This window comes from Taeniopygia guttata, chromosome 15 (genome assembly GCF_048771995.1).
Source record: "Taeniopygia guttata chromosome 15, bTaeGut7.mat, whole genome shotgun sequence".
NCBI classification, from domain to species: domain Eukaryota; kingdom Metazoa; phylum Chordata; class Aves; order Passeriformes; family Estrildidae; genus Taeniopygia; species Taeniopygia guttata.
Window position 1 is genome coordinate 2,932,557 of NC_133040.1, and position 26,214 is coordinate 2,958,770.

The 26,214-nt window shown below is 38.8% G+C and overlaps 2 protein-coding genes across 5 annotated transcripts in view; one reads left to right on the plus strand and one right to left on the minus strand.

The window, feature by feature from the left end:
- Positions 1-16,668, minus strand: part of GNAZ (G protein subunit alpha z) — a 49,499-nt gene extending 32,831 nt beyond the window's left edge. The window contains exons 1-2 of one of the 2 annotated variants that reach the window (XM_030285687.4): positions 16,204-16,668; positions 13,190-13,320 (exon numbers count right to left, since the gene is read on the minus strand). The gene's annotated coding sequence lies outside the window, so the exon portion shown is untranslated. The remainder of the gene's footprint in view (positions 1-13,189; positions 13,321-16,203) is intronic. The other variant, XM_002199838.7, reaches the window with a different exon arrangement.
- The window catches only part of RSPH14 (radial spoke head 14 homolog), a 72,228-nt gene that overhangs the window by 39,455 nt on the left and 6,559 nt on the right, over positions 1-26,214 (plus strand). The window lies entirely within an intron of this gene.

Below are 26,214 nucleotides of genomic sequence, written 5' to 3' on the forward strand. Positions count from 1 at the left end.
TCCCCCTCGATCCTGTAGAAAGGCAGTGACTCCTAATCTGAGAACAAAACCAGTGGCTGTGACTGTCACAGCACAGAGACTTGCACACAGCATGCTGCTGGCAGCAGGAATTTCAGCTGGAGTTGTAGGCACAAAGCTGTATTATCCCTCAAATGCAAGTGGTCTAATAATTTAGATTCATGACCACCTGCCCATTCACATACAGTAAAAAGCTTTTACACCCACGTAAAAGCAAACTCAAGCAAATCTAGCAAGAAATAGCACAGAACTCTTATAAGACCTACAAGTGTAAGCCAAGCTACTGTAATCAGTTTCTAATGATTATGCACATCCACTGAGAATTTCTGTACTTTAACAAAACCTTATTTCTGCATGTTTTAATTTTCAATAATTTTTATACTATTAATGAAAGAGAAGAAGACACAAGGGAGTGTGATATATCAGGACATACCCAAGGCATTTACTGAGGAAGAAATAAAGCGTTCTACTAATCAGGCTTTTTTTTTAAGGGAGAGAGAGAAAAATAAAAGAACTGAGGCTCACAAGAAATAGGAAAATCGGTCCAGATTTTCGGATCAGGGCATCCAGGAAAAAGTCCCAGACATGCATGCTGTAGAAATACAAGGTTGAAATAACTTCACAGAAATTACTGTTTGATGTATGGCGATTGAAGTCCATTTTTAGCAGAAGAAAGTTATTTTACAACTGTGGCCACAGATATTACTGGCATTCTCTTTATACAATCATTGAAACCGGAAAGACAAGGAAGTATTTTCAAGTTATGACAAAACTTTCAACTACACATTAAGGCACTATAATCTCACCCAAAACAAAGGATGGGACAGATGTAGTTGTTGAACAAGAAAACAGCAGAGAAAGCTGATGTATTTGAGGTTTATTTTGTGCAGCAGTTAAAATGTATATTCTGTTAGTCAGATGAGTGAAGAAAGAAGTGTCATTAATTAATTAGCTGACTGGAATCTTTTTTTACTTGATCCATCTTGATCTCTATTTGAAAAATAGGACCTATCCTCTATACCGACTCCCCAAAACAGAGCCAAGAAATTATTAATGTCTGCGCAAAAGATACCAAAATGAGAGGAATAGCAAAGTGAGTCAAGAAATGCATATTCATGGCACAGGACCTTGGCCACAGTAAACAATACCAAATAACAGAAACTGCTGTGTAAGGATGGGATTCTTACAATAAAGGTTGTCAAAGGAGGTGAAAGGACAATTATTAAAAAACTTTAATCCAGAACTCAGTTCAAGGCAGGGGATGAGAAGGGAACTGATCAGAACTGGTGCCATACCATGAGCTCCTTAGTGTCACCAGCACTGACTGTTTCCAGCTCCGTCTGCTTTCAGCACCCTTGCAAGAAGAACAATTGGTAGGTCCATTATATTCTCATCTGCTGATTCCCATTGTGATTTTATAGAAATACTCAGATTTGTGGCATAAAATGTGAGCTCAACTAATAGAATTGCCACATAGCTACACCATTCTGTGATACATGGCAAAGGAAGTTTTACAAGGAGATAATGGAGAACCCAAAGAAAATTACTTACTGTATAGGCATAGACCTATCAGTGTATGATCGAGTCTGCCTGACATGGCACAGACCAGATTTGCTGCAGATATTCTATTCATTAGCTTAAATGATCTTAAATACATCTTTGTGTATTTGGAAAATATCCAACAAACTTTAGCAGTACCACAATACAAATTATACTGGTTCGGGATATCCACTGGCTAAGTATATCACCCAGCCAAAATTTAACATATAGGCTTCATCCATGATATAGGGAAACCTAAGAACTTACAGTGAAAACATATAATTTCTTATAAACCAAGCATTCAATAAAAATCTATTGGTTATTTTTCTTTTAACTGTGCACACCCCACTTACTAAAGGAAGTTGGAAACATAAATCCTGTGAAGCATTAATACTTAAAATACTTAGCAGTTATTTAAATTATGACGTATTTTAACAACAGCCACAAACAACAGTGAGACAGTGAGAAGAAGCACCAACACAACCAGGCATGAGACTGACTGACTCTTGAATAGAGCCAGATACACCACAGTTCTGTTCTGAGCTGCATGGCCAAAAACCCAGAGCAGTGTCAGTGGCTGCACGGGGAGTTGCTGTGCTTCACAGCGGTTTGACTAAACCAGAGTCTGCCACAGCAGCCGCTTTCGAGGTGACCTTTAGACTGGCATCAAAAAGCATTACAAGAACAAGAATATTACAGTGGGTCTAGCAGTGGGTGTGCAGGAAATCCTGGCTGCTAGACAAGGGTGAGAAGAAACAACACACACAGCATCTGCTTTGGGGATGTACAAACATCAGACCCATTTAAAAGTGTGCAGTAAAGCAGCAAACAAAATGCAGTAGCCACTCAGTGTTTTGTAAGCACTTGGGTGATGACAGCAGTGGAGGTTATGTCTTCATTAGTGCTGCTGTTTGGCTTTTTTTTTTTTCACTAGTGGGACCCATAAGCCCTATGTGGGTGATTCAAGAGCTAAGACTCACTATCACAGGGTTGCTGTTTCATGAATCTTACAGGGCTAAGGAGATTATTTTATTACATTGTTTTTAAAAAGCACTAGTAAACATTAGATTTTTTTGAACATAATGGCAAATTTCCTATCACTCATACAACTTTATTGCACACAATACCTTATGAAAGATAAGGACATTTTAGTAGTTTTAGCAAAAGAAATTTTAAGAGGGATTTGTAACAGGAGAGCAGTATAGCCTTGTAAAAGGAAGTCTCTCTTCCTGTGCCTTAAAAGTGACATAATAAAGCCAAACCGTGCTTGCTTTAGCTGTTCCAGTAACAGGCATGAGTTATGGGAATCCCTGTAGTGAGAACATGAGAGTCTGGGTACAGATAACAGTGTCCTGAAGACAGGAGGTTTGTTTAATGCAATAGAGAAAAGCAGCCAGTGAAGATTTAAAGGCTGAAGCTCAATGCCAAGCAAGAGGCAAGGAGAAGATGCTCCAGCAAATGGGAATCCTGGAAACAACAGATGAGTTTTATCTGTGATGATGCATAAGAAAGCATCTTGGAGACGGAAATACATCACAACTGTTCTGCTGGTTTTAAGGGCAAGAACTGGAGAAAAAGCAAAGATTAAGGCAAGGAATGAGAGAATCAAGTCACAGAAGCTAGGTAAGATTTTTAGGGTAAATTTAATGGTATATAAACACAGGAAGCAAGGAATCCTGTATCCATGAAAAAAAGAAGGAAGAGATAGCAATAGAGGAAGGAAAGATGAGGCGAGAAGAGCAGATGGGCACATCTTACTATATCATACTGGCATAAGATCAGCAGAAATCTGCACACAGGGAAAAAAAAAATACCAGAGGGAAAGGATTGACTCAGAATCTGTAAAGATGGGTCTGCACATATGGAATTTAATTATACTAGGAGGGAAAAAAAAACAGAAAAAAAAAAGGAGATAATAAATCCAGGGTATTCATGGCAGAAGAAATTGCCTAGATCATCAGACTTCCATCAGAATGGTTTTGCTAGAGAAAGAACATTGTTGGGAGTGGATCAGAACCAGAAAGCTAGCAAGACTTGCAGGGAGAGGCAGAGCAAAAGGTTTGGGAAGGAGAAGAGCAAAATACAGGAAGCATTTCAGTAGAAGTAATAAATACTGATTTCATGGAAAGGCTGGGTGAGAGCATGGGAGGACTGGCAATGTAATAGTTAAAGCTGGAAGCTAAGCAACAGAGAATGAGTAATGTTTCACAAAGAACAAATCAAAAGAACCTTGGTGAATGAAAAAACAGAAAAACAGACATAGGTTGAATGAGTATGCAGGAGCAGTAAGTTCCCAACATGAGAAAATGTCAAAAAAGGATTATAGAAGACTCACATGAATCGTAAGGGAGTTCAGAGGCAGCAGCTCAATGAAAACATGAGAGAAAAGAGCAACACGGTGCAGAGAAAACATCGAAGAGATGGTCAAAATAAAAGAGAGGAAAACAGTACAGTGGAAGAATAAAGCCAATAGTTCTCATGATGGGAAGGACAAGGGAATTTAAGGAAGAACAAGAAAACTTCAGCACTTTTTATTAACCTCACAACAAGACAGAATCATGGATTAAAATGCTGTTCCTAATATAATAAGAGAAAGAAAAGAAGAGAGTTATCAGCATAAAAGGCAAGGCTATCATCAGGGATTAATTGGGAAGGTAGGGTAGAGAGTATTTTCCAGCCCTAGGCCACACATAAAATTAACCATATGAACGATGTCAGAAGGTATCTACATCAGAACTGTGGATTTTCTAGGTTTCTTCTTAACAACCCAAATTAAACATGATTTTATCTGCAAAAGGGAGATGAGAAGTGGAAGAAGTATTAGACTGCAGTCCAGGGCCAAAAAAAAAATAAATCCCAAGAGGCTAAAGAGAATCCACGATGTTCTCAGCAGTGTGACTCATGGGAGAGGACTTGGATGCTACCAAGCACAGATTACAGCTGCAGCCTACGCCTGGTCTCATTCTGCTTCTCTTTTGAAATTCAGAAGCTCTGACAGTCGTACACTCCTGCTGCCTGCAAGAGCTTCGGCAGGTACATCTCAGACAGCTGAGCTGCTGTTGGAGTTACTCTCAAATTCAAAGAACCTTTTTTTCTAAGATGAATATGAAGGAAGTTACCCATGTTCTGGTTTTGGTATGAAATTGCTTTGTGCCAAATCCAAAACACAGATATATGTTACTTCACAGAAAATAACGCTGCAACCAGAAACATTTCAGTACAACATTGTACAATAGCCAATAAGCTCCTGGTTTCAAAAGCCAAGCCAGGCCATCATTTTGCCATCTAGATAAAGTTCTGTAGAGACCTATAGAAACTATGTTCTTTTTCACTCACAGTAAATCAAAAAGACCTTGGTATCTGATGCATCAACCTCTTTAGCTTCCACTTTTCCTCCACTAACACCTCCCCCTGAACAAAACCAAAACAAAACACCAACACAAAAGCTCACCACCGACTAATTGCTGCTGCCAGAAAGAACCTAACATCCTTTTGAGGTTTAGCAGCTACGAGGGTTTCTCTTCAGTCCCTCCTTTCAATTCTCTCCCTCTGGAGGGGTGATCACACCCTCCTCACACCTCAGCTGCAGTTGCTGCAGTTACACACCCACCACCACAGCACAGGGATCCCAGTCACTCCCTGCTGGCTCCTCACTCGTGATTGATTATAAGCAGCTTATGTTGAACATACAATGGATATTAGAGGACACTGGTGGTTAAATTCCTTTCATCAGTCTTTTTAAAAAGCCTTTTAATAAGCAAGTTGGTCATGGATGGAGATGCAGGTTGCAGATTTGAAGAGGATGAAGGCCTGATTTATCAAAAAAAGTGAAGCTAAAGTAGCAGTGCAAACATCTCTAGCAATGGTCTCAGTGTGTTTTTCACTTGAACTTTAAGTTCCTTAGATAATGTTAAGTTATTCCTCTTACTCAACCTTGCTTTTTCTATTGAGATGAAAAATATTTCTATGTGGCACAAAATGAGAATGTAAAATGAGCTAGAGGAACTTAAGTAATTATGGTGAAATGACACCCAATGAAAAGTGACACTTTGGGGTGAGGGTATTCATAGTTCTTCCTCGCCAGAAACAGTGACAGTATTTATTAAGAGAAAATAAGAGTAAAAACACTGCAAACCCTGTAAAGTGCTGTCTGTGACCTGCTTACCATAAAAAGTAATGGTTTTGTTGACTTCAGTAGGTTTTAAAATGAGCCAAAATGTATTTGGTTTTGAACAGGATGAAAATAAAAACAATGTATTTAACAACACTGCAAGCAGGATACCAAAGTACCAGCAATATAAACTGTTTTACTGATGAAAATTTAGTATTCAGTGCATGATTCATACTCTTCATATATCGGAATATCTACAGTGAGAACTTCTGTAAAAATAGATATGAACATAGTTTAATTTTCAGCTCCCCGCTTTTGTATGATCTCAGCGTGACTGTATTTCTAGGAAATGCTGAAGCATTATCAGTATCATTGTGTTTCAACATTAATTTTTTGTTCTGTGCACATGTTCCCTGCCTGGCTTTTGCTGTTATTCACTATGTTTGTTCCTAGTTTCATAAATCTTAGAAGAGCAGAGGCCAGATTGACCACATCCATTTTGAGTCATGCTATGACAAGACTTGGTTGGATGGCTTCATGTATTCATAGGGTTATACTGATTCTGTCAAAATTGTGGATGGCTTTCTTATAATTCCAAGAATAGATTTTTTTGTCTATAAAACAAATACAAAAATTTAGGTATTGTATATTCATTAATATTAATTACTTTTACAACTGATGAGTAACAAAATAAGCTGCTAAATATAAGTCCATCTTTTGAGGAAGTTTGTGTAGATTTTTAGTTGGGTATTTACTTTAACATAGAAGTACCATGATTTAGATTTAGCTACACAAAGTCGTTATTTTTCAGCCTCAAGCAAGCTTGTTATTTTTCCCCAAACCTGAAACATATGAATGATAGATTTATTTTTGTTACTAGGGACACACCAAAATCCAGTAATTTTTTTTGATGTTTTATTTTTCATTGGTAACGGTACCACTACTAGTAATATTAGCAGGTGTAGCTTCTAATTTTGTTGCACATAGTGATGATATTTTGGTGTTCTATGAACACTACCAGGACTTTTCTGTGTATATGTGGTGTATGTGGGGAGAGAGGGGGAGGAGGGTAATCACTGCTCCCTCCTGTTCAAGTTGTGCTGCATGTAAGGGCATTCTCATAATTCAGACATTTTCCCCATTTTTTTTTATTCTTTGTAGTCCTGCATACTTCCTAGTCCTGCAGCCAGTATTTTTAGTGATCCTTTAGCCCTTCAATTCTGTCTCTAAATAATCCATCTCTCTTCTGTTGTACAAGTTCTCCTTTGCTCAGGTCAGGAAAGTTTCCCTTTTGTATCACACCCTAACCGGACTTGTCGTCCCCTCTTTAAGGTACACAGAGGTCAGCTCAGAATTTTGGGACCCTGGTCATTTCATTCCTTTTGTTTGAAGCAGGCTCTTGAATCATATTTTGAAAACTGATGGGCTGATTTATGAGACTACACACATGATCTGCTGCTATTGTTAATAGTAAAATCCTCAAATCTTGCAGTTTTTATCTGCATGAGTCTGTCCTATCAGCTTAAGGGGGAGCCTCACTGACCAGCCAAATGTACACCATAACCCTCACAGCACAGCTTTAACAGCAGCATCTCAGGTAGTGGTAGTTGCTTTGCTGTTCCTTTTACTCTCAGTAACATCTCTTCTTGACTCAAGCAGCTGCAGCGCTAAAATTATCTGAAAGCTGAAAGGTGCTAATCGAGCCTTTAGTTTATTCATTATTCAGCAGTGGATCCTTAGTTATTCATTTCTCATATTACCAGGAAAAAAATACTTCTGGTGACACTCTAGCCTACTATTAAGATGGCACATAAAGCTGGAATTTTATCGCTGATGCCTAACTATTCTAGTTAGCATTCTGCATTTCACACAGATGAGATATGCAGGGAAAAAGCTGATGACTCACCATTTTATTTCTTTTTGCTCACTAAAAATCTACTGTTGATATTGTTGTAGAAGCAGCTCTGTGAAATAGGCACAGATCTGGGACATGAAATAATACACATGGTGGAGGTTACCCACAGCACATCCAGCCTTCTGCAGAGGGGCTGGACACGAATTTCTCAGCGAGCCATATTTGGGTCAAAACAGTGCAAAAGCTATTGCAGCTGTAGGGATTCCAAATCCACCTTAAACTCACAAAGCAGATTTACCAAGGGGAGAGGATGGGAGGGAAATATCCACAATGCACAGCAGAACAATAATTCATCTTGAAAACTTCATTAAAGGACTACAAGGACATCTCTGAGGGCACTCAGATTACTTGGCTGACTGGGATGAGGTGTGGGGTCTACATATTCAGTGATGTCAGGTACCTCTGATTAAGTATCACATTCTTCCTTGATTAATAACTACCAGAACAATTGTGCCTAAAAGCACAGCTTTTGTTACGTTTTGTTTCATTTACAACATGCCTCAAGACTTAAATTGAGACTGGAATCAGTATTTTAACTATGAAAAGGGCTACCTTTTAAAGCCCTCCCTGACTTTCAAACAACTTTTGCATCTCTGTTGTAGCAAGGTTGAAAAATTCGCCTTCAGGATACACCTCAGTAGTAAGAGAACAACCCATAATCTACACCAAAAAAGCTACAGGCATTCCAGAAAACAAGGCACATAAAATTTCTTACTTCTCAACTCCAGGAGAGTGCCTGATGAGGTATCTCCCCACCTCTGCCAAAGGCACAAAGGCAGACAATAACTATAGAGCTCCCAGCTGGCTTAGCTTTCAACCCAAACCCACCTTACAGCAATTCCAAATTGGTTTCAATCTCTTCCATCTGGCAGCAATCCCATTAGGATGCAGTGCCACTGACACACACCTACTGGCAGTCTCCTCCTCATCCCAAAGAATATTTTGTGCCAAATAGCTCAGGAGAAGTAAACCCCAGTTTGTGTCAAGTTTGTGTCACCTCTTTGCTGGCTGAAGGCTCAGCGCAATAGGGAAACATCCACTAAAAGCTGTAAGTATTTTTGCTCTATTAGAGACACAGGAGTGGCACTGAAAAGTCAGTACATTGTCATCATGATACTGTATGTGTCTCCTTGGCTATTCTGAGAACTCTTCTTTTTTCAGTTTATGAGAATGAGGTACAATTTTGGTTTGTATTTCAGAGTCTCATGTCTACTGTTAACTAGTGCTCTGCACAAAAATAACTATCCTTTCCCAATTTTGTGTTGATTGCAGGAGGGAGATCATTTGTAAGGGTGACATTTCTAAAGGTTTTTGTAAAAGTTAAAAGGAAGAGCCAAGTCCTTGACCTCTTGCACACCTGTATTATTTTCTGAAATCTTTCAATCTTGACCTTCTATATCTTGTCTTCTGTTGATCACCACTTGCCTCTAACCAATCCCAATAGAAGCTTAAGAAACTGTAGTGAAAAATAGTATTTTCTATGTATTTTGTAACTACCTAACTCAGAAAAAAAACGTATCCTTTTAAATTACATCTTAGAAATTATGGAATCTATAATTCTGATAATAAGATGCAGACATCAGGTAAACAATGAAACTGATGTATTGTTAACATACCTCCATCAACTATAAATCTTTGCAACATAGATAAAGACATCATAAACACCATGTCTAAGAAATTCCATTTGCACTCCATATCTCACAGCTGAGTAAGAACAGTGCTGCATAGATAGACAGCATTCCATCTGGTCTCCTTTAAAACAAATACTTTACTATTTTCTTTAATTGACTTGTTTATGTAAACTTTCAATGAGGTCTGTGAATAATTCTTCACAGGTTAATAATGAAAACATAATGTATCCAGAATCCAAAGCTACAGTTGTATAGATAAGCTTTGATGACTTACAGGCTCCTGTCACTGGAGGTATCCAACACCACAAAGAAGATACTGAATGAAACTACCTAGAGACTATAATTGTCCTGCTCACTGAGAAGTTCTCCCATCACTTGGTAATTAAATCTACAATATTTAAAGGTAGTCCCAGAGTTTCACATGCCTGTGTGCCCAATCTCCCCGTCAAAGCACACTTTTACTATAATGGGCATCACCCATTTCTTCCAGATCAATTCTGTCTAAATGATTTCTGAATTACAATATTTTGGTATTTTCTACTTGGTGTTCATTACTTTCCAGTATCAGAAGACACAACTAGAAAAGCAACATAAAGTAATCAAAAATACAGAGAAACTCAAACATTTCTAGTCTTCATCTGAGGGAGAAAGGAATTTTCGTGATCCAGCCTTTATTGTTGAGCCAGGTTGGGGCTACCTAAGTGGCAGTGTGAATTAGAACAGTTTCCAAGTATGATCCCAAGAGGCCACAGTATCAGTGGCTGTTCTTGGTTTCCTTGACTGCAGAAGTGGGAAAAGGGCAGAATTGCTATGCCATGGATACAGCAAAGAGTGAGGTTTTTCTTGTCACAGACCACAGTAATATCCTCTGAATATCCTCTGTAAACATTTAATTTTAGTTTATAACCCACATGTGCTGACAGAGAACAGGACTGTAAGAGATCCAATAATTCAGTTCTTTGTCTATATGGTAGGTTATTACTGTTATTACTTTATAGATGTTTTAACTTCTGTTATCTAGAATTTGCACCGTTCGGGACTGCAGGGTACAATCAGGCCTCTCTTGAAAAAGGGAGAATTGTAGTCTGCAGTGTTAAAAGTCACTGATTCCTACCTCTTCCTGATACTACCTGATACTTTAATTTGTTTAGACCATTGTATATTTACTTGACCTGTGACAGCAAATAATATTGTTCTGATACAATACTGAACTGCACATCAGCCTCAAGTCTTGCCACATTGAAAACAATTGTTGATCCCTTGAACCTACTAGCCAAAAATTTGTTCCTGTAACATAAAAAAAATTACATAAAGTCCTCAGTATTCTGTTGCTTTTTGTAAGCACACACGCAAAAAGCAAACTTGACACACCTGTGTAGTCACAGCTATGAGGCAAAGTTCAGATTTGCTTTCAGGAACATTCACAGTATGAAACATAATCAGAGGACTTATTGCACATCTAGTCAGGGAACAGAAACAATATAATAGAACAATTGTTCAAATTTGGAGTAGGCTAGCCATAGAATTTTAAATACCTGTATAAATGTCACTGAATTACAAATTAAGGTGAGTTTATCTGTTCATGGACATAGATGGATTGAAAAAGAGATTAAAAACATGTCTCTGAAATTACTGATTAAGGTGAGGTTCTGCCATTACTGAGCAATATAATATGGAAGCTCAATAGATTCTCAGCAATGATAAGAATATATGAAGATCTTCCCATCACAAAATGGCTTCTGCTGTGGTACCCTGAACTCTGCCAAATTTAAAAGGTCAGGCACAGAAAGGCATCTTGAGACAAAATCTTCTTGCCAAGGCCCTGTTGTAACAATCAACTTGCTGGCAGTATCGAGAGATGCTCTAGTGCAATGGTGTTAATTCTGGAAAATTTTAGCTTGTAATGGACTTGGTTAGCATCATACACCTTAATTTAAGTGCTTTAAATGATATAAAAAAATATTTCTGGTAGTATTGGTTTGAATCCTGTCCTGTAACATAAACACTAGAGAGGGCTACAACCAGTATCCTAGTCTTTCTTTCCTCATAAGACATACAAACAAAAAAACAAATTCTAATGCATATATATGTATAAATAGATACTATACATCCAAAAGAAATCATATTTTGTTAACACATTCCAATATTTGGATTATATTACTTGAGCTGTTAATATTCAGAGACAAAACTCTTTACTTGAAAAATCCAACCTAATAGCTCAAATTGTATTATCTTCAGAAAGATGTTCCCTTAGCTGGTAGGTAAGTATCCTTTTGAATCATACACACTTTTCTATTTTAAAGAAAGGAATATAAAAACCAGGTGCATGCCCCCTCTGAACAGCAAGCCCTCTCAGAGCTAAACATCCAGCTGGGCTTTTGTTACTGTGCCATGACACTGAACTGTAATCAATTCAGCTCCACTGTGTTGTTTCCTTCCACAACACAACTGTGTCAACTGTATTTGTACATCAACACTTGCTATGCTGCCTAATTGTATTTGAATTCGTGCGGTTTATGAAGATAAAGGTGCTTATTCCACATTGTCTGGGCAGGGTTTGGAAACACAGAAAGCAGACACAGAAAATCAGTAAAAACGCACTGGGAACATATGCTAGAATACTGCCAGAGTCACCAGGAGGAAATGATAAAAGATTTGGATTACTGGTGCTGTTCCAGTGAAGCATTTCCAGTGCCATGACCAACACCGTTTTTGAGATACTCGGAGGAGGAAGACAATGCCAGCCCAGTCACTATCAAGGAAACAGGGCTAGTAGGTAGGGAATGGGTACTGCATTATGACTTACAAATATTTATGGTGAACCGTGAAAATATCTTCATCATTAACTAGTAAATCTTGGTTAAACATTACATTATAGACAGCAAGAGTGGGATTCATCTGTGCAGATTTAGCATCTGCATGTAGGTGGCTACCTCAGAGCTACTCACTCAGTGCTTCCCTCAGAGGCAGTGGAGAGGAGCTGTCATTTCCAGAGGTCAGCTCAATCTCACGCTAACATGGTAGTCAGAAACTAGTCTGGGTAACTCCAATGGAGAAATCTCTTTTTCTTCCACCAGCTAAAAGGGAACAGCTTAACAGCTACTCCGTATGTACATATCCATGTTATGGACGTCTGAATGTGATGAGAATAATTCCTTCCAATTGCCAAGTCCAGGCAATTACTACTTAATAAATCCACTGTAAAAATAACAGATTAACCAATTGTAATTCCTATGAAATCATTATTTACTTTCCAGTCTTTATTCTTGATGTGTGAGCAAAACAAATACTTAGAATTTTTCTATTTGCCTCTTTGAGTTTTTCTGTTGGCCAAGGTGTTGCCTGGTAATTCAGCAGGTTATTTCTGCAATGTAGAATCATGTGGAAGTTATCACATTTGTGTTTTTGATGTGATGGCTCAGGAATCCAGAGAAGAAACAACTCGCTGGTATAAGGGGTTTAAAGAGAAAACAAAAGGCAAATAGGATTTGTTGGGTAAAACCATGTTCCCTAATGATTTACTGGGTGTCCAATACGAAATAATAAAATGGGATTCTGAGGAGACTCAAGCTCCTGCTGAACCACAGAAAATGCTCTGAGCTGAAAAAGTTAAAAAACCCCAACGTATAGAGTTGTTGTTTTTTGAATTTTTGTCATGTGTTTTGTTAGTTGTGAGTTTAAATTTATTTAATAGTAGGCAATGTTTGAAGTCTGGGTTGAATGGAAGAGATGGCCCCATCACCAGTCTGTTCCTTCCATCCAACTCCACCAGTGCCCTTCAGAGTGAAAGAAAAGCAACAGTTCAGAGAAGAGTATTTTCTCTGTAACCTTCATGTCAAGGGTTAAATTCTGTCCTTGATTCCACTTGAAAGTTAAAACAACTTAAATTGTTAATATATATCAACTCCTGATTCAATAACAGAACAAATCAAACTGTATTTAGCCCTTCTCTGTCATCTTGTCTGTTCCACATACCTTAAATTGCCAGGGAACTTTGCAAAGAGGATCGATTATGGTTGCTTTGGAACAGTATAGTGTTTCTTGGGATTATTCTTCCATCAATATAATAGTTGAAATTTGGACTTCCTAATCACCACTCTTGAGTTCTGGAAAGTTTAATAAAAATGTGAACTTTGAGTATAACATACAAAATTTAAGTCATATCATCCTCTCAAGTAAGTGAAGGAAATCTGTTGTAACTAGTAATGGATGTGGATTTATTCTGGATACTTTGGGGATCACAAAGAACAAAATTTAGCCTTCTTTTTAAATAAAAATAGGACAATTCTGTTAAGTGTAAATATGATTTTATGCACATAGGCCAAGATTATGATTTTTAAGGGCCTTTGAATAAGTTTTCTCTTAGGAAAAAGAAAATAGTTGCTTGTGTAGAAACTATTACTGCTGAGGGTGAGTACTGTCTACCTTAACATGGGAATAACACTCATAACACTCCCATTTTCTCAGCAAAAAAGCATGATTCAAGTAACTGGTAATTTATGAATTAGTTTGTGATGCAAGTAGAAACTTACTGAATTTGTCATTGAGCCTGTGACCTCACATAAACCAGCTAAAAAACTGTTCAACATTGCTGTTCCTAAAGGCAAGGGAGAGCCTGATCAGTGAAACTGTGTGTCCTGGGCTCTCTCCAGCTGAAATAAATGACAAAACTTCCAGTGACTCCTGTGAAAGCAAAACTTTAGCAGAAATAGTCAGATTCAACTCTCATTTTCAGTTACATAAATCTGAAGAATCTCATCTGAAATAAGTGGGATTACTGTGATTTAACCCAAAAGAATTGGCAGTATTTCCCTTTAATTAATGGAGGGGGAGAGAGAATAAAGCATCGTTCCCTATATTGCCTCACCCCTGTGTATCAACCAAGGCTGCTGTCAAAATCCTTATCTGCTTAAGCTTCAGAGGAAGAGCTGACTTCACCATTTAAGGATTTGAGCTTTTATTACCTACTGAATTTTCTGTTATCCTTATCCCCTTCCCTGCCACTTAGCAGGTAGATTGCTTAAGAAGGGACAAATTTCTGTTTCTAGCTACACTTCTTAAAATTTAACATACCTTGTTCCATCAGTGCATAGTCAGAACTGAGACAACCAGAACACTTTCACTTCAGTCCTTCAGAGCTACCTGGCTGGTTATTTTTAGATTGCCGACACTAAATTCAAACCCAAGGTCTGCAACTGAAACATTAAACTGTCCTGGAGGCTTACAAAATTCTAGGTAGTATCTTCAGAAGACTTATTCAACTCTTATCACCATTGGCCTGTGAAGTGACAAGCACATAATCTCAGCCAGAGGTGTAGCATTCTTTACGTAGCATGCGGAGTTTATTCCTCTCTGTAAGGTTCATTGTCAGAGTGAAATTCTATGCCTTGCACAGAATTAATCAGCTTTTCTTCCTTATAAGCATACATATGTACACAGGAGGGGTTTCTTCTCTGAAAATGCAATCAGTGCTTTGGTAAGAAAAGATAGCATGAGTTTTTCTCATAAATATGCCTTATAACTAAGAGGTTTTATTTTGATTACACCTGTCGCTGGCTTCTTTAAGACTAGATCTTCATCCTTCTATATATATAGGCCTCTCCTCCTATAATGTCCTTAATCCAAGGGCAGGGATCTGAGCTTTTTGCATGATAGCTTCCAAACAAATGATTTGATGGAGACAGCCAAGTTAATGGCAAAACACTCTCTGTTCTGCAGAGCTGTGTCTGTTCAGCTGTCAAATCTGTGCCTGTTGAAGAAAAGTGAGGATTTCTGCCTATAACAGCTCCTAAGGCATCAGCTCGTACTTCCAATGTCTATATCCATAAAGTCAGACAAAATTTCCCTTAAGTCCAAAATACACACTCATTTTTTGCCCCTTTGTGATCCACAAGTAGGTATTCACAGCACCTGACCTGCTGTTGTAACCTTTATGGATGAAATGTTGATGGCCACCCAAAGGGTGTGACCCACAATGGCGCGAAATACTGAGCCCAAATAAAAATCAATTTGTGGGTGTGAGGCTATCAGAAAATGGATATAAACAATTATAAGGAAATTATGGAGGGATTTTTTTCTCAAATCTTCCCAGGAAGATGTTGAGATAGGTCAGTATCTTGCAGAATAAATACTGCAAGAACACACATTAAACGTCTTCTACTGTGAAACAGCCAAAAGCAGATCAGATCAGTTCTATGAGCAGAAATTAAACTGACATCTATTTGTCTGCAGCTCTCTCAGCTAACATTGAAGGCTTGGGGGTTTTGTGTATTAAGTGCTCACGCAAAATGCAAATGCAAAGATACCAAAAAACTTGTGGTTCACAAGTGCAGATGGGAGCCGTCCACAGGTGCAGATTAATATAAACCCTCCTCATTCCTTTACATGCATGGTCACACACGGAGAGGGAACGCACCCAGGCTCTGCAGAGCCACACAGCCTTCCAATGAGCAGATGAGACTGCTACCAGGAGGACTTATTACGGAAATTTGGCAGCAGGAGTCTTTTCTGATAGAATGTTATCCAGGCTGCATTTCCCTGGGAGGAGGTGCTACATAGCGTGGAGGTTCTTCTCCCAACAGGCAGAATCAAACGGATTATCTTTCTGAATCATTAAGGGAACGCAACGGATCTTATTAAGACTCAGGTATTGGCTATTAATGGGTTACGATTCAGGCTAGGAATGGGAGACCACTTAATTTTTAGAAGAAGGGCCCAAGCTGAAGCAGTAGCTAATAGAAGGCCAGTATCCCTTGAGAAGGTCATTTTCACTGTATCAGCAGCCTGCCTCCCCTTACTATTTTTTGTCTACACACAGCGAAATGTCCCTACCTCACTGTGACACTCGTGTTTTTTATCCAGCAGAAGCATAGCTTATTGTTTCAAAATAACATTTTTTTTCTTCTTGCTATATTAGTTCCTTTTTATTTTGGAAATGTTGATCACTGAACTGATTTAAGAGAGAAGGAAATGCGGAATATTGCACTCACCTCTCCAGCACCAGGCAGGCAGCCTCCACCTCCTCAATCCATCAGTACAAACAGCCTCATCCACTGACGCCTCTCCTCTGCTTTGGCCCTTTTTCACATCAGCATCTGTGATTTGCCGAGCAGACACACCGCGACTGCAGGGACTAGCCCCGCAGCCCCAGCAGGAGCACGAACCTGCCCTTTCCCATCTTCTCCCTAGAAAACACAACCGTAAAAAGCCGGGCTGCTCTAAAGGCGGCCGCGGAGCACTTGTCCGGCGGCCCCCCGCGGGAGACAGGGAGGTGCTCCGCGCTCTCGCCGGGGAGCCGGGCAGGGGGAGCGCGGGGCTGGCGCTGGAGGAGGAGCCGGAGCCGCCAGCCCGTTTCCACGCCAACGGCGGGGGTACCGCGGGCGGGGGTACCGCGGGCGGGGCGGCGCGGCCGGCGGGCGGCTCCGCTCCGGCTCCGGCTCCGGCTCCCGCCCGGGGGGCGGCCGGGCCCGCAGCCCCCGCAGCCCCCGCAGCCCCCGCCCCGCCGCGGCGCAGAGGAGATGGGTGTTGGCGAGGGGTTTGTGCCTCTTCCGCGGCTCTACGCTCCGCTGCACTCGCGCGTTACATAATGTGCGGGTACAGACGTGCCACGGGCTCTGCCGCTGCACAACTGCATCCGCACCCGGGGCCGCTCCGCGGGTCCATGTTCGCTGCAGCACAGCAGTGCCCGGCTCTGGCAGCGGCAGGAGTTTTAGGCTTGATTCCGCAACCAGTCACATACGTGTTGGAAGGATACGGTCAAGGGTAAAGGGAGAAAAAACAGTTTCTTTAGTTACACGGAATTTATCTACTGTTTGCTTTCCACTTCTACCATCACTCAGTTGCTCTCAGTACTGGGCGGATATTTTTTTCTGATTTTCCCCTTCTGCCTTTTGCATTTGTGTATGTGTAATTTACTACAGCTTTTTTTTTTTTCTTTAATTAACGATGAGTATCGTTTTCTTTTTATCTCATTAATGGATTTACCCCATTCATATTTTACATTTTTCCTAGTGTCTTTTTCCTTTTGGCTACAGTACTAGTTGCATTGTTGAATCTGCAGCCCTGATCAAGTAGCTGATTTCTCCCTACACTGCTGATTTTATAAGCTTGATTTGTAACTGATACACTTCTGCCGGAGATAGCAACAGAGACTGTCACATGCAGACGGGATGCAGGCATTTTTTCCCACAATAAGGCTAACATAATACAAAGCAGAAAGCATCTGATTCCTGTAAATGATATCACTTCCAGTACTGATATTATCAGCAGAGCTGTAGCATTGACAAATTATAATAATGAAATAATTTCATGTTTAAATCAGTATACCATATTGAGAAAATTTTCCTATAATAAGGAATCTTAGATGTCATTCATATTAGAAGTTTGCCAGTACATCTAGGCAAATTTGTTCAAGTAAAATTTGTTAGAAAATAAATGTCAAATACATAACTTGCTTTGTTCTCCCAGCAAAACAATAATATTCAAATCATAATTTTGACCTGCTTTAATAAAAATATTTCTACAGTCTTGTTTTGAAATTTTAGCTTTCAATATACATGCACAAACATCTCAGTTTATAAGATCAGATAGTGGTCAATTTAAACTTCTAAGTGTTTTATTTTTAATATATACTCTCTAGTTGCAAATGCATAAATCCCTGGTATAGTTATGTTGGCAAGGGAATAGAATAAAAAAAGTATCTGTGGTAACTGAGTAGTCTAGATAATAGGATAAAAGAACAATAACAAGGTGTACAGGTTTAATCTGCAATTCCATAAAGTAGTTACTATAGAAACTGTCACATTACATGTATCTTTAGCATAGTACTTGATATGTGAGAAAAGGCATCTTCCACACACTAACCAACTGTGGCAGAAATAAAGCACCAACCACCATCATCCTGGCTAGGACGATCATCATTCGCATGCTGTCTACAGAGAGAGCAGCTTTAGGCATTTTCCATTGCTAGAACAGAACACCTGCTTTCCTCCAGCTTTGAGGGAGGCACCAGAGTATAGATCAAATGCTGGCAGTGAAGGAATTACAAACATGCAGTACCTGAGTAATGAGACAAGTCTGAGAAGTTTAGGAGCTGTTATTTCAACACTACCATATGGGAGCTTGCTGTTGATTAATGGCAGAGTTAAAAACCAAGATGACTGAAAAATACCTCAGCAGATATGTCTAAGTTTTCTTCAGTCTTTCCTTGTCCTGCATCCAGAAATCCTCAATTAGGGCCTTTCAGCATGTATTGATTGCATTACATGTAGCTAAGCTCCCACGGGAATGTAAAGAGAAATAAGTCTCCAAATAGCCTGGACAGGTGATTAAATGCCAAAGTCAAACAGCACAGAAATCCAGGTCCTTAGCCCAGGACTCTGAATGTTGTGGTCTGTAAACAGGTAGACTGAATACACAGAAATAACTGTAGAGAGTGAATAGTTTGTGTGGAAATATAAAGAGTAATTTTAGGGGCCTGTGCAATCTGACTGGATTTCCATTTCCTCTTCTATGTCAGCGAGGTGACCATTTTTCCCCGCCAGAGCAGGCTTGAGTTTGAAGGGAGCAGCGTTTGAAGGTGCAGCATCCAAGACACAACCTCCTGGGCTTGTTGGCTGCACAAGTTTCACTCAACTTGCCAGGGCTATTCATGAACCAAAAGCCAAAGCCTTGCCTGTTTACAGCTGCTTTCTGCTGGATCAATCAAAATAGATACATTCATACATGTTTATTTTGAAGACAATAGTGCTAAAACAAAAATGTGCCCTTAAGTGGAAAATCCCATAGGGATTTTTCTAATCAATTTCCCTTTATTATACCATGACAACATGAAAATATTTATATGCACACATGCAGTGTTCTTGGTGAATATACATCTCCAAATGACAGAGGCCACATCTGGTCTGTAATAAAAATATAATAAAAGATATAGTGTATTTCATTCAATCTTCTACCAAACACTCTCTTTTTAACAAGCAATTGTAGATCTGGGTTAGATATTTATAGACAGGTCTGTGATTCTCTCAGCATGAAGAACTGAACAGAACATTTAACAGAAAATAAAAGAGCTGTATTTTTATTTTTAACCATTTTTCTCACGTGGAAGAGTTTAAAATAGCATCATGAACAGATGATTGGGACCTGGTATTTATATCTATCTGATATATTGTTGCTTTGTATCAGTGACTGTGAGATGGTGGGGAAAAAATCATGAATGCACCTTCTATCAGGTGGTATCTGCCTGACCTCATTTGGCTTCATCATTTAGGAGGAAAATTCACTTTCTACCAGGATTTCACCCTTTTATCTTCTCTCACCCATCAGGTAACTGAGGGTTTTGCTTAATATCAGCAGTTTACTCCTCCTATAAGAGCAAATCATGAGATTTATTTGAGAATGTGAACCCAGACAATGCATTACATCTAATATCACAATCAACTAAAAAAGAACTTCTTTAAAAACAAAACAACAACCAAACCCTACAAATGTTGAGTACTTTACATCGCTCCCTTCACAGTTCTATTATATCCCTACTGTGTTTGCAGCTCATTGTTTTAGCTGCTGCATCAGCAGTTGCTACTGAAGCCAAGTTGAGAAAAACAAACATTAAATCCAGCAGCTGGAGGAGAGCTGCTCTCCCAGAGCCCTGGAGATACCTTGGCTTTCCTGTGCAGGAAACTTTCCACAGCAGTCCTTGCTTATCCTAAGCTTTGGGATGGATCCATGCATTCCTATTCCTTCAGAGCCTCCATGGGAAGAAAGCTACAGTGATACTGTGAAATAAGATAAAGGAACATAGTTCTTTGTAAAGAGCCTGTCCTTCAAGGCTGCATTATTATGTTATATATATAAAAATAAAAATTTAAAAAAAAAAAAAACCACCTCAAATACTCACCCAAATTGGGGATCACTTCCTAAAGTATACAACAAAGGATCCATGAAGGCTGAAGAGAAAAAATCACTTGAGATCAAAATACAGAGATCTTTGGGAATTAGTCCCAGGAGATGCAATTAAAGAGTGCCAGGAATTTTTTAAAACAAATTGTACCAGCTTCAGATCTTCTGTTAAAGTGGTCTGAGCAACATGTTGTTGGTTGTTCTTAGGGTAGCCTCTTCCCTCCTGCAATCTTCCTGGTTGGGGGTTTTCCACTTCATAAGAATGATAAAATATATTCACTGAAAAGTGGCTTGAAAGTAGGTCTCTCCCACTTGAGGACATCGGTAGGCATTTAGTGGGGTTTTAAAATTGTTTGTAATAACAAAGAACAAAAAGAAATTTATTGATTTCAAATATATTTAGTTTTGCCATTTATGTTCTTACCAGATGACAAAGTACCAAATTGGACCCTCAGAAGGATTATATATAATCTAATAGATACTTAGAAAAAAATGTTATAATTGGACTTCACATTTTCTTGTGTATTTTAAGCATCATAATTCTACTTCATGTAAGAACCACAAGATATAACTACAATTTCATCAGGCACTGTTATTTATCTGTTCTATATCCTCCTTGTGTCTGATTAACAGAAATTATTTGGTAGTTAAAAAAAGAAAAAGGGGGTCAATTTTTTTTTTTTGTGAACACAAAGGTAATTCTGGGAAGCTATGGAAGAAGAACTGGGACCATCCAGGTAGCTTTACTATGAGGACTTCAAATGCCAGTCCAGTTCTTTAAAAATTTGCAATATTGCAGTCAGGACTAATTGGTTTACACACTTATCCACTTATTCAACGTCAGGCCCACAAGTGGTTTTGCATCTCCATAAACTCTGAGAGCTTCCTATCTATCTACCTACCCACTTACAGAGAGTACAAAGTAGACACACAAAATGTGTTCTCTGTTTCTGTTTAACAGTGTTTTGAATCCTCTGTATATAATGTTCTAATAGATAAGCACATCAGTAGTACTGTTGAAGTGCCTATGCTTAATCTGGCATGTTTACAGAAGCTAGACTTAATATTTTAGTTCAGGTTAAATAACAGCTTCATTTTGCTGCTGTGCCAAACATTTACTGGGGGGGGGGGGGGCGGGGGGAGGGGGAGGTACTTTAAAAAAACAAATCATCCTGAAAGCAGCTCACACCTTGGCAGGCTTGTATTCAATTAGGGTTTTTGCATTTTTCACTGCTTGAAATAAAATATAGGCTAAAAGACACTGGAAAGCACTACTGTAGAGCCTCAGTCTAAACAGAAGGCAATTTTCATTGAGTACAGAAAGCAGTTTTCCTTAAGAACATGTCTTCCCATGGAAAACATGGAATCTGCAAAGTAGCAGGTCTGAGTGGAGAGGGAAGGCTCAATCTGCTTTTTCACCCAGCTCCACTCATGTCGTGCAGCCATCTGGGCCTGTGGCTCCAATCAAGATGTGCTTCTTCTGCTCTCATTTCAAACAAAATTACCAAACCAGAGCATCTGAAGCAGAAAAGGATTTCACCCACCTGTAGTAGTATATTCTTCTTTTCAGGAGGTTTTATCAGTTCTCACCAGTCAGTTGTGCTCATCTTGGCATCAGTGGAAGCAGTGTGAACTGTAGGATAAAATTGTCTTATTGCAGCTTTGCCAGCAGGCCTGACCAGCAAAGAGAAGCAGTGGATTTGCCAGCATTACAATTTGTCCAGTTCCTTCTTTGAAATTTCTATCAGGTTATTTTTAAAATAACATGATATAACATATAACATCATAAAACATGTAACATCATGTAACATATCTCTCACCCTTCTAACAATGGAGAAATTGCAAAAAATAAGTGTTTACACAATGAGACTGAATTCATGTTCCCATTAATTTCTTCCTGTTTTCTTCTACCAGTATTTGCAGTCTTTCAGTCTGTTCAGTTTTCAGTCTGTGCAATGATTCATATCTTCAAAGCAAGCTTATGTTAATTTTCAGGACAAAATTCTTCAGATTCTGACACATAATTAATTCTAGATATTTGGTTGTTTAAGCCTCTCATTTTTAATGTTTGACAGTAGCATAATCAAAACTCTATAGGAAATGTTCTCATTTATATACCTCTGTTTCTGATGGTTTGCCATTTAATTGTATTATGGAGGTTCAGAGAATACTTTCACCATGTTAATGACATATTTCTCCTGAGGAACAAAACTGAAAAAACTGTTCTTTAATGCCTGAGAAGTTGTGGGGTTAATTCGCTGGTTACAGAAGGTGAACCTTAAAGAAAACCAAGATGTTCCAATGGTCACTTGACTGTGTAATGCCTTTTTGTAATGCAAAATTCTAATTGCAGAGGTATAACTTCCAGGTACAGAAATTAAGAATGGTTGAGAAAACTGTTTCTTGAACTTCATTCATTTTGCTTTAATTATTTGGCATTCTGCCCTGAAAGAGGAAATATTTCTTTTTCTTTCAACCTATTTTCTCAGCAGAAGTTCTGAAAACCTGCAATTGTGTATTGCTCTCACATTAGGGGCTTGTAAGACTGTTGGACTTTAAAGTTTCAAACTCTTGATTAGTGTAAAATGGCTCTGAATAGTTTCTCAGATGTTCAACTGACTTGCCTGAAACAAATGTTTGCCCCCCTCCTCCCCATCCACTCCTTCCACCTCAGCAAACCAGACAATCATCTCTGGAGGAAATGAGTTCTCACACATCTTTACAAACCTCTGTGACAAGGCAGACCTTTCTCCACAGGAATCTCTAAAAATTGCCACAATGGAAGTAATAACCATATGAATGTTTGTCAAACTGATAATGTCACGTTCACCTTACAGCATCAGTTTTTCTGTGACTGAAACTTGCTACAGGAACTGGAAACATTTGATGTACGTGCTTGGTATAGAGTACAAAATCCAAGATTTAAGACAGCGTTTGTGGATGTGCCAATCCAGGTTCTCTTCAGAATGTTTTCTGCCTTCTGTGAATGCTGTATGCCACAGTGGGTACTTGTGAAGCTGAAATTCAAGAGTCTCTTGTGGTTAAAGGCTGCACTGGTCCCTCTTAGTCTCATTTTAGAACTTCACATGTCCATTACTGACCAGCAATAAAAAAGGACAAATTCTGACTTTGAAAATCTAAAATGGGAGTGGCTGAGGCTCAGCTTTTTGGGAGTAGTTATCTTAAGGCTTTAATTTTCTCTACAGTTATTGATCTGAGGACTTTGGCACAAGTAGTGCACATGTCAGATTGTTTTCCTTCCTCCATGTATTTTGGCAAAGTCTTCCCTGCAGAGGAAATTAATAAATTTCAGGGTGACATTTCCTTCTTCATCTAAAAGAGCAAGAAAAAAAAAAATCCCAAATCTCTGGGTGAACTCTTACAAATTTTTCTTTTATTTTTATTATTTTTAGAAAATGATAAAGATATTTTGTCAGAGAAATAAAATCCAAGCAATTTCCCAATTTGTGTGATCAATCTTCATGGAAGATCAGTGAAATGCATGCTGTGTGTGTGTGCACATGCATTCACACATTTGAGTACCAAGGATGACTCTGAGCGTGTCTATAGATGAAGTTACAAATTTAGAAAACTTATAGAAATTTACTTAAAAGGGAGGTGCAAGCACCTGGAGTACAGAAGGGCTAAATAAAACCCCTAAAAAAATAGCACAGCTTATCCTGCAACTTACAGGCAGACTATCAACAACTTGAGCTAGGAAGAAAAACTATTTCACCTTCATTTTGATTGTTTGCTTTCTTGTATATGATAACAAGTCAAGAGAGTTTCAGTAAAAGAAGGAAAAGTGGCTTTCAATGTAGAGACTGCCTTCAGATTCCATATGAATGAGCAGCAATCCACAGTTGCTGGATTGTGCACTATCACAGCAGACAGCACATTTCATTATTTCCACCGTTGTGTTTTGGGGGATTTCCCACTGAAGGGTCTGACACTGCCCTCAGTCAGAATGAGGGGACTTGTCTGGGTCAGTTATTGATCTTGGACTGTAGATAGTTCTTGTACAAAAACAGAACCCAGGGTTTACTTCTTATTTTAGAAAATTTCTATGTGAAACACAAGTCTATTCTATCTAATTTATCCCCAGAGTTTTTTAGAGAGATGATAAAATACATTCTGTAGACTAAAATTTTTTAATTCTTTAGATATTATTCCTCTTTTCATTGGCCATGAATGATTTAAATAATTAAACCCACTCCTTTCAAGCAGGTGGTCACAGCCAGTCTTAATTACTATCAAAATGACATTTTTTTTAAGTAACCTATTTCTGTGATTTATAAATTATACCAGAGAAACTAATGCAGATATATCAGATGTAGTTTATATGTTAAATTTTCAGTGGTGCTTTGATATTACAATTGCCCACACTCAAAAGCAAAGTTTTTAAAAACAAAAACAAGATATGCAGGAATCTCTTTCATTATGTACTGAGGCTTAGGAACCTCTTGTTTATCAGACCAATCTTTCCTGTTCCTTATTAATGCTGGAAACATTTTGGGTTTTTAAATCATCCCCAGAGGCAGCCACATTATGTGTTCCTGCAGGGTACTGCTGACTTTTTAATATTTTTATAACCTTAATTTCTGTCATGTCTTTCATTCAGACAGCATCCCAAAATCCTGAGTATTGGAAAAATTCTCAGTGGCTTCAGAAGCAGATCACATAGTGCTTTTATAAAGCTTATAAAGTTTTATAAAGCTCTTGTATTTTTAATGAAGATCTGGCAGATACTACTGTTGAGGTGGTGATTTTGTACCAGGTGAATCCCTAGGGCCCTCATAAGATAAATGCCTCCAGCCAATGCTTCCATTTGAAATGGTTTGATACAGAATTGTTTACTATTTCTAGTCTGATCCAATCTCTGCAGTGTTTTCCTCAGTTCTCTTAATATCCCAGTAGCTATTTAGTTCATGTAAACAGAGACTTCCCACCCCTCAGTCCTTTCAGATAAGAAATAGCCTCTGTCTCTAGACACAGCCATCCTTTGGGACACTGCTGTTTGTTCCTGTTAAATTGTCATGGAGAGACAGAGAACTATTCTTGCAAAGAAGAGCAAAATATTAATATTTTCAAAGAGGTCAAGAGAATTATCCTCTTCAGGTAGGAGTCTTGGTGAAGCTGATGGGTTCTAGGCAGGTGAGCTGTAGTTCATTGAATGTGGTCTGCCTCCTGCTCCAAACTCACCAGAAAGTTCAGCCCAGTTTTATAGTATTTCTGGTATTATATTCAGTCTTCTCCCTGACACAGCCATAATGCTGGAAGCACTGAGAATCAAAATGCTGAATCTTAACATTAAGTAAGCTACTACAAGGTTCATAAACTCTGCTCTTGTGACAGGTGACTCAGACATCTTCCCAGAATAAATTATATATTTTTCCATTTAAACAGTAGTGAGCAAGGAGTCATTAAGGAAGGTGTGCAGGGGCAGCATCCCCTGTGCTCATCTTGCCACTCAAAATATCACTCTTGGCACCAAGGAAGCATCACCTGAGCACTGTTAGCCATGTCTATGATGTATGGTGGCTCACAAGGGTAATGAACCCTTTCTTCCCTCTGCAATAGTGATAAATGATTGTAGGGCAAGCAAGAGAGCTGCTGCTCTAGGAGTGTAGTCAGGATCACTTGGCTCCTCAGTCAGTGAGCTCCCCCAGGGCTGTGCCAGCTGGCTGTGATGCCAGGCAGCAGATTCCCTTCCCATGGCTCTGCTTTGCTTTTCTTGTGTGCCCCTTCCTAAGCACAAATGCCTTTACTGAGCATTTCAAATACTTGTGTGACCAACGCAGAGAGACATGCAAGGTGCCAACAAAGATTCATATTCCAGAGAATCTGTGTTTCCATATTATTTTTCTATTTTCTATTACACCAGTTATCACTTTGTGACTATGCATAAGGCACATGCTTCAGACCAGATAATTTTAAGTTGAAAACCAGCGTTTTTAAGGAAAAGGATTTGCAATATGATTTGATTTATTTAATTGAAAACCAAAATAAAACACCATTCTTATATACTGTAAATAACTCCTTCATCTTCTACTAAATTTAACTTGTTTACATGCCCTGCAGCCATACCGAGAGAACAGAATAAA